The sequence below is a fragment of the Myotis davidii genome, unplaced genomic scaffold, assembly GCF_000327345.1.
Source record: "Myotis davidii unplaced genomic scaffold, ASM32734v1 scaffold1421, whole genome shotgun sequence".
In the NCBI taxonomy this organism is placed as follows: Eukaryota; Metazoa; Chordata; class Mammalia; order Chiroptera; family Vespertilionidae; genus Myotis; species Myotis davidii.
Window position 1 is genome coordinate 697,720 of NW_006291550.1, and position 9,216 is coordinate 706,935.

At 44.6% G+C, this 9,216-nt stretch overlaps 1 protein-coding gene and 1 long non-coding RNA gene across 3 annotated transcripts in view; both read right to left on the reverse strand.

The window, feature by feature from the left end:
- The window catches only part of LOC107183266, a 16,919-nt gene extending 8,935 nt beyond the window's left edge, over positions 1-7,984 (reverse strand). Inside the window, exon 1 of one of the 2 annotated variants that reach the window (XR_001514055.1) lies at positions 7,975-7,984. This is a non-coding gene — a long non-coding RNA (uncharacterized LOC107183266). Of the gene's footprint in view, positions 1-7,048; positions 7,061-7,974 lie in introns of those variants that run through there. The other variant, XR_001514056.1, reaches the window with a different exon arrangement.
- The window catches only part of UNC13C (unc-13 homolog C (C. elegans)), a 158,091-nt gene that overhangs the window by 51,651 nt on the left and 97,224 nt on the right, over positions 1-9,216 (reverse strand). The gene's annotated exons all lie outside the window — the stretch shown is intronic.

The window sequence follows — 9,216 nt, forward strand, 5'->3', positions numbered from 1 at the left end:
GTCAAACTGCCGGGAAGGCTGGGGAGGGTTGGGGGGCAGGAGGTAGGGGGGTAAGAGATCAACCAAAGGACTTGTATGGATGCATATAAGCATAACCAATGGACATAAGACACTGGGGGATAGGGGAGGCTAGGGGATTGTCTAGGGCGGGGGGGAAAAATGGACACATATGTAATACCCTTTGTAACAAAAAAAATAAAATAAATAAAAAAATTCTTCCTCAAACCAAACAAAATAACAAACAAACAAAATAAGTAACAGTAACATTTACTTGCTAACCTCCCAATTGTCTTACTCCAAAGGAAAAGAAGACTTGATTTTCTTCTTTTCAATTTTCATTACATCTGTCGTTTCTTCCACTCTTTTGAATTTTTTTCAGAGTGCCTTTGCTGCCTTTCATCCCCATTTTCTTTCTTTTCTTTAATGATGTATGGCATGTTGCTATATCATAGTTTTACGCTGTTTAATTTGGTTCTACCTCGGGCATTATTATTGCTAAGGGGGATGCTCTATCAAGTTACCTTGCCTTTTCAGTTCAAGAGAATTCAAGGTGTTTATAAACCAAGGGAATTAAGTGACTTTAAGTAGAAAATAAAAAGAGGCATAACTGCATACTACACGATAGCAATTCAATTTAGAGCTAGAAATGATCTAAAGTGTTCTAATTCCATCATAAAAATTTTACATTATAAACAGGCAAACAGCCAAGCTTTCCACAGAAACTGGATTTCAGGTCCTTCACTGAACAAAATCTAAACTGAAAACAACTGAAAATAATTCCTTTTGTTTGAAATAACAGGTAAGGATCAAGTTTCTAGGTTCTTATATTATATGTAAAAAGTAATGTCATTTTAAGTGAAAGCAATAATATGAGGAAAGTGAGTAAGCCTGCATGTTAACTCCAGCGAGCATGAAGTGTGTTTTTGTTTTTCTTTCAGAAAGGGCTTCCTTTCTTTTAGCTTTCAGATTCTTTTATTGTTTTCTTTTATTTTTGGTGTACTGTACAGGAGGATCTTCCTTTGAGGCTGTAAAACACAGGCTTTCATTTAGAAAAGGACATTTTATTGACTCCACATGCTCTTTGAGTGCTCCTTTTATCTAGAGGTTTCAGCCTGGAAACACGTTGCTAAAAAGAATTGCCTGCAGTTATAATTTGCAGCCCATAAGTCCACCTGAAATAGCTACTAGTGGCCCTCACTCATGGGAGTACCTCTGTGTGAGTTAACAATGGTCCCCAAAGTGTGGCCCCTGCCCCAGCAGCATCTGCAGCTCCTGAGAACTTGCTATAAATGCAAATTTTGACTCTTCACCAGACCCAATGAATTCAAAACTAAGAGTGGGTTCCAGCAATGTGTTAACAAACCCTCCAGGTGATTCTGATGTTTTAAAGTTTGAGAACCACAGGTTTACTGTTACAGAAATGAGGTGACACTTTTAAGTACATATAAATGGCCAACATCCTTAGGTCTTTCAGATGGTGCTGAAGGCCATTGTCCTGTTTAACAATGAGTCAGGCTAGTTGCCAGTGATGGTCACTTTAACCCTCTCCCTTCAGTTGGCCCTATTCACAAGCACAATAATTTACTCAAGGACTCACAGTGAGTTACAAACATGTCCCTTCTGAAAGTGCTCACACACAAATTAGAGACCATCTGAGGTGCTAGCAGCAAAAGTGTTGAAATGGCACTGATATTTACCCTGTCCTGATGTGATCTGCACCCTCTATTTCCGGCATCTCCTTCTGCGACTCTGCTTATCCTCCCTCTCTGTGTGCCCCCACTCAGAGCTTGCACCCACTCCCCAGAATTCAAACTCACCTCCTGATTGTAGTTTCAGAACTAAATGCCTCTTAACTCCATCGCCCATCTGCCCCGTGGACAGATGTCCTGCTATTAACACTGACAGAAATAAGTTACACTGAAATGATCATTTGCCTCAAAAACCTGTTAATTTGCATAGATCTACAAGTTACCTAAGTTTATCACTCTTTCTCCTTGCAATGGCCTGTGGGTTTTTCCTTCATAATATGTCTCATAGTTATCCTTTCTTGTCTATTCCTACTATTTCTCTATTTAGATTCTCAATAATTAAGCTGCAAGTCTGTTTTCCAAAAGGTTTTCCTCCTCTCTCCTTCCTATGCAAAGGTAGGTGGTACAGCATGAGTGTTTTGTGTTAACCTGTTTGACCTCCTCTCCTTATGGGCCTCTTCTAACTACAGATCAGTCTCCACACTCTTGGGCCTGACATGTAAAGCTCTCAAAGTTCTTATCACAGCCTACTTCTTTCCTCTCTCCTCCAATCACTCCTCCTTACAGATTACTTACTCTCGTGGTTCTCAAACTCAGAGTCACCATTAGGGCTGGTTAAAACACAGATTTGGGGGCCTTATTCCTGGAGTTTTTTAACTCAGTTGGTCCTGAGGTGAAACCCCAAATTTTGCATTCTTAACAAGTTCTCAGGTGTTAATGGACCAAATGCTTGTGTCCCTCCAAATACCCCCTCAAATTCATATATTGATGCTCTAACTTCCAATGTGATTGTACTTGGAGATGGGGCCTCTAAGGAAGTAATTAAGGTTAAATGAGGTAAAAAAGAGTGGGGTTCTAACCCAATAGGATTAGTGTTCTTTATGAAGAGATCTAGAGAGCTCACTGTCTCTTTCCGCCATGTGAGGACACCTGACATGTCAGCCATTTACAACCAGAAACAGGGCTCTCACTGGAAATCCAATCAGCCAGTACGTTCAGCCTCCAGAACTGCGAGAAAATCAATCCCTGCAGTTTAAGCCACCCAGTCTGTGGTGTTCTGTCAGAATTGACTGACACACCAGGAGACCCTGATGCTGCTGCTCCCAGGACCACACTAAGCAGCACTTGTTTAGTTGTCCCTAATTGCCGGGAGCCGGTCCATCCTTGCTGTTTCAAGGGACCTGGCATATATGGCATACTGTTCTTAAAATGTTTGGTCACCTTCTTGGCACTAAGTGTTTTAACCAAGGTCACCTCTCTGAGAAAGGTTGTTTCCCCAGATAGGGATTTTCCCCTGAAGTTAGGGAGGGAATAAAATCCCTTCACTAAGTGCCAGGTGGGTAATTAATCTCTTTATGAATAATCATGCTTAAGTACATAATCTTTACTCCCTGCAATGGAGATAAGAAACGCCCTAAGCTTTGGAATAGAGGTTGATAGGATTAGAATCAACTGGTATAAATACAGATGCAACAAGACAACAAGAGACAGAACTAGTGGCAGACCTCAGAAGGCAGACCTCAGAAGACAGACCTCAGAAGACAGAACTTAGCGACAGAACTCAGAACTTACAGACAGAACTTAGAACACAGAACTCAGAAGACAGAACCGAGAGACAGAAGAACTTCGCTGGAGAGAACATGGCAAAAGATCCTAGACAGAACCTGGCTACAGAACTTGGTTGGAGAACCTAGACAGAACCTGGCTGAAGAACCCGGCTACAGAACCTGGCGACCGAACCTGGCTGGAGAACCTAGCAAGAGAACATGGACACAGAACTTGGCTGGAGATTGTGGCTAGAGATCCTGGCAAGGCTGCTGATCAACTGAACGCTGGCTCCGTGTCATTCCTTCTTCGCCGACTCCGTCCACACCTTTGGGGAACCCCTGGACCCGCTGGGGTTGGACCCCGGCATATGGCGCCCGAACAGGGACCCTTAGGTAAGCACCCCGCACTCGGGATGGATAGGACTCCACCGTAGGAAGAGGGTGGATAGTCTTTGCCGACTCCATCCACACCTTTGGGAACCCCTGGAACAGGATTCCCATAGGTAAGCCCCCACCATTGAGAACCCCACACTCGGGACGGATAGGACTCCACCGTAGGACGAGGGTGGATAGTCTTCGCCGACTCCGTCCACACCTTTGGGGAACCCCTGGACCCGCTGGGGTTGGACCCCGGCATATGGCGCCCGAACAGGGACCCTTAGGTAAGCACCCCGCACTCGGGATGGATAGGACTCCACCGTAGGAAGAGGGTGGATAGTCTTTGCCGACTCCATCCACACCTTTGGGAACCCCTGGAACAGGATTCCCATAGGTAAGCCCCCACCATTGAGAACCCCACACTCGGGACGGATAGGACTCCACCGTAGGACGAGGGTGGATAGTCTTCGCCGACTCCGTCCACACCTTTGGGGAACCCCTGGACCCGCTGGGGTTGGACCCCGGCATATGGCGCCCGAACAGGGACCCTTAGGTAAGCACCCCGCACTCGGGATGGATAGGACTCCACCGTAGGAAGAGGGTGGATAGTCTTTGCCGACTCCATCCACACCTTTGGGAACCCCTGGAACAGGATTCCCATAGGTAAGCCCCCACCATTGAGAACCCCACACTCGGGACGGATAGGACTCCACCGTAGGACGAGGGTGGATAGTCTTCGCCGACTCCGTCCACACCTTTGGGGAACCCCTGGACCCGCTGGGGTTGGACCCCGGCATATGGCGCCCGAACAGGGACCCTTAGGTAAGCACCCCGCACTCGGGATGGATAGGACTCCACCGTAGGAAGAGGGTGGATAGTCTTTGCCGACTCCATCCACACCTTTGGGAACCCCTGGAACAGGATTCCCATAGGTAAGCCCCCACCATTGAGAACCCCACACTCGGGACGGATAGGACTCCACCGTAGGACGAGGGTGGATAGTCTTCGCCGACTCCGTCCACACCTTTGGGGAACCCCTGGACCCGCTGGGGTTGGACCCCGGCATATGGCGCCCGAACAGGGACCCTTAGGTAAGCACCCCGCACTCGGGATGGATAGGACTCCACCGTAGGAAGAGGGTGGATAGTCTTTGCCGACTCCATCCACACCTTTGGGAACCCCTGGAACAGGATTCCCATAGGTAAGCCCCCACCATTGAGAACCCCACACTCGGGACGGATAGGACTCCACCGTAGGACGAGGGTGGATAGTCTTCGCCGACTCCGTCCACACCTTTGGGTACCCCTGGACCTGCTGGAGCTGGACCCCAGCATATGGCACCCGAACAGGGACCCCGAGGTAAGCGCCCTGCACTCGGGACGGATAGGACTCCACCGTAGGACGAGGGTGGATAGTCTTCGCCGACTCCGTCCACACCTTTGGGTACCCCTGGACCTGCTGGGGCTGGAGCCCAGCACCTAATGGGTGTCTCTGTCAACTTGGCCCCCATGACTTGCAGACATGCCTTTCTCTTCTACTCCCATTACTTGAATCTCACATATCCTTGTAAGCTCACCTTGAGCCATGTTTCTCCTCTGAAGCCTCCCAACTCCCCTGCCCACAGTAACTTCTCCCTCTTCTCAAAGCCCCAGTACCTGTCTTTAGATTCATTTGTATGTAATGTAAGCTACCTTGTATGATTCCTGTCCCTTCTTCTACTTGTCTTAGCTTCACTGTAAGCTCCTTGGGGGCAGGGGATTTTCTCGTGTTTCCTACCCAGCACAATGCTTTGTGCATAGCAAGAGTTCAATAAATATATGATTACTAGAGGCCCGGTGCATGAAATACGTGCACGGGTACGGTCCCTAGGCCTGGCTGGTGATCAGGGCCGATCAGGTTCCTCGCCTCCTGGCCTCCCCGCCTCCTCTTCCCTCGCTCCCTCAGCACCCCGCTGCCTCTGGTTACCCGTCATGTTCCACGCTGCTCCCTGTTGGTCAGCATACGTCATAGGGAGTGATTGAACTCCCAGTCTCCTGGTCTAACTCCCTAGGGGACAATTGCATATTAGACTTTTATTATATAGGATTTAGCAACCATGGCATGCATGGAGAAGTTAATAAAAACTGCAGGTGTGAGTTCTTCAGATGTCAGTGGTTTCCCAGTCAGTCTGAGAGCCTCTTGGTAGTGTGGCTTCCTTCCTTAGAGACCTGCATCCTGAAAGAGTTCTTCTTTTTTGTTATGTTTGGAGAAGAAAGAGGTATTTTTTAGATAATACATGTAATGATGATGATGATGATGCAATAAGAATTCACTTTTATTGAGAGATTGCTGTGTGCTAGGTGTCTCACATCTATTACCACTTGTGATCCTCCAAGCAACCAGTGGGCTTAAGAATTATTATGCTACCCATTTTACAGATGAGAAAATTGAGGCATAGAGAGGTTAAGTGACTTATCTCAAGGTCATATAGCCAGGCAAAGGTAGAGCAGGTGCTTGGGCCATGACTGCATGGTTCCCCGCTCCCTTGTCTTAACACACCAATTTCTTGCCCCTTCTTCTCTTTAAATAAGCAGAGACCTTTAAGCCAGAGGTTTATACAAGCTTGGTTTCCAAATGTTAAGATTTAGATTTACTATTCCCTTGCCACTTAATACAATTCATTTTTCTTTTTTAAATATAATCAAACACTTAATAACAAGTCTTAACTTCTAGTGCTAAGGGATAACTGAAGGAGAAATCATCCCATATCTTTTTTGGAAGTTAGTTATAAAGGGCATATGGAGGTTGTGTGGCAAGAGTCTGCAATTCTCAATTAATGCCACTGACCCCATTGCTCACGAAACCTGTTCTCAGTGAATACAAACAGACGTTATGCCACAGTGGGTCCAGAGAATTTGTATTGCATTTTGCTTGCTTGACTCAGTTATTTGCAGAATGTTTTTCTGACATCTCAGTTTGTCAACATTTCCATAAAATTCCCAAACAACGGATTTTAACCTGTTTTTACTTTCCAGTCAAACCCAAAACAACAATAACAGCAATAACCAAAACTTTGGAGAATATCACAGTTACCCATAATAAGAAAATATTAGACAGCTTTGGAAACAACTAGTTTATAATTGACTTAACTTTTGCTTAATTTCAATCAATGCAGTATATAAGCATTCTGTTGGATGAATGTCTTCATAAAATATGATTTATAAATCATTACATCCCATATCTACACTAATAAAAGAGAAACATGCAAATTGGTGTCATTCCGCTACACGCACCAGCCAATCAGAGCGACTATGCAAATTAACCCAACAAAAATGGTGGTTAATTTGATTATGCAGGCATGGAGTGAAGACTGAAGGCTCTGGATGGAGTGAAGACTGAAGGCTGAAGACTGAAGAGGCTTGGTTTCTCCGCTGCAGCTGCAGCGGAGAAGCCAAGCCTCGCTGTGGATGGAGGGAAAAAGCCAAGCTTCGCTGCAGCCACAGCGGAGAAGCCAAGCCTTGCTGTGGCCGGAGGGAAAAAGCCTAGCCCCGAGGCTTGGCTTCTCTGCTGCGGCTGTACCAAAGGCCTGGGTCCTGGGTGCCAGAGGAAAACCAGTGCCGGCAGCCAGGGGAAGGAAGGCCTATTGCGCGAATCTTTGTGCAACGGGCTTCTAGTACATATATAATGTATATATGTGTGAAAATAAAATGTATATGTAGATCCCACTCCAGATAGTTCTCTTACCTAAAGAGCAGTTTTGAGATCCTTTGACTACTAAAGAGAGAGAGTTCTATTGGGCTGTTTATTCCAGCCCACAGATTTAAATCCCAGGCCTGGAAAGCCTTCAAAATCTACCACTTTTAACTAGTTATACCTTTGTGTTCAATTAAACTAATTTACTTTGCATAGCAATGTGTGTTATTCATATTTTTAAATGAAAATTAATATTAAAAAAGAAATACCTGGACATTCTGAATAATTGGAAAGTGCAGAAAATTATGAGCAGGCAGAAAAAACACACAAAACAACCATAATGTTAGCACACAGAAGTAAATGTTGCTTTATTTTGGAATCTAAAAGAAATTTAGTATCCTAAATGTTGATTAATTTAACAAGGTTTATTTCACTAGTGCTTATCTATTCTACTGCTACATCTTGAATCTGCCCAATTTCTCCATCACTCTCCCCCCCAACCCAGCCTCTTATTTGTCTTCCCACTTCTGTCTTGCCTCCCTTCAGACTTTTCCCACACTGCACCCTTGCTGAAATCACTTCAATTACATCTATTGCTTTTGGGTGAAATGATCATCTCAAAAAAGCACCGCGAAGCAGAGTGCAGTATCAGACCAATAATCCAAAGACCGTTGAATGACTTTGCAGGGTTGTTCTGAGACTCAGGTATTTGTGAGAAAAAGGTATTTGAAGAAGCCTATAAACTCGCAAGCTGAGAGTGGGAGTGGGTATTGGTTAGACCTTGGAATGGAATGCCAAATGTAAAGTGTTTTTCTTGTTTTGATTTAAATTTTAATTGTTTGGTTTTGTTAAATGTTAGAAGGTTATATACATTATTTTCAGGATTATTTGAAACAATGTTAGCCTTTGAGTGGCAAGTAGCTGAGAACAGTGTAAGTCAGAAAACAGGGTTCTAATACCACTGATATTCTGCATGGCCTTGGAATGAAATCTGGTTCTCAAACAACTGAGAAATGGAAAGATGCAACACACACACACACACACACACACACACACACACGCATGCATGTGCATGTACGTTGATTTGATAAGGGTAGTGTTATAAAAAATTAACCTTTCAACTATTCATGGATAAAGATAAAAAGAAACAATAAAAGTACACCTGTTCTGACACAGACACATACTGAGGTTAGTGCACGAAGAGTGACAATTTCCCCATGGCATGAGATACAGCAAACACCTGCTTATTCTGTGCTGTGAAGACTCTTAAATTCTGCAAATGATGTCATCAATGACTCCCAGTTGTCTCAACTTATCAGGTTTCCAGAGAAAATGAGATGCTGGGCAAGAAAAACTGCATCATGAGAAAGTGAGATCTGGTATTTTGATGACATGACTTATTCCTATAAGTGAAAAGCTAACATACCCTTTTGTTCATTCTGGACAGCTTAGCCACCAAAATACAGTACTTTCCCTCACCCCAAAGAGAGTTATTCTGGAGCTTGATTTGATTATTTTAACATGTTAATCTTTGATGACCAAAATGAAAGAGTCATGGATGCAAAACAGAACAGAGCCATGAACATTAGCCCTTGTGTCAGGCGGGATATCAATAGCAAATAGATTGAAACGAAATAAGGGTAATTTGAGGAAGGCTTAAGAGAGAGACTATTTATGCAGGTTTAGGGAAATACAAGGAATAGTGTATCTGACACTCTCAGTAAGGAGTGGAAGTGCCACTGGGGTCTAGAAGGAGACAGTTCTCTAGGGAAGGTAACTTTGAGAGTTAGAGTCAAAGTAGACAGCCAGCTTGAATAAACCATCCTAGAGGGAGCCTAGAGAATGAATACCTGAACTCACTCCTTCCTGCC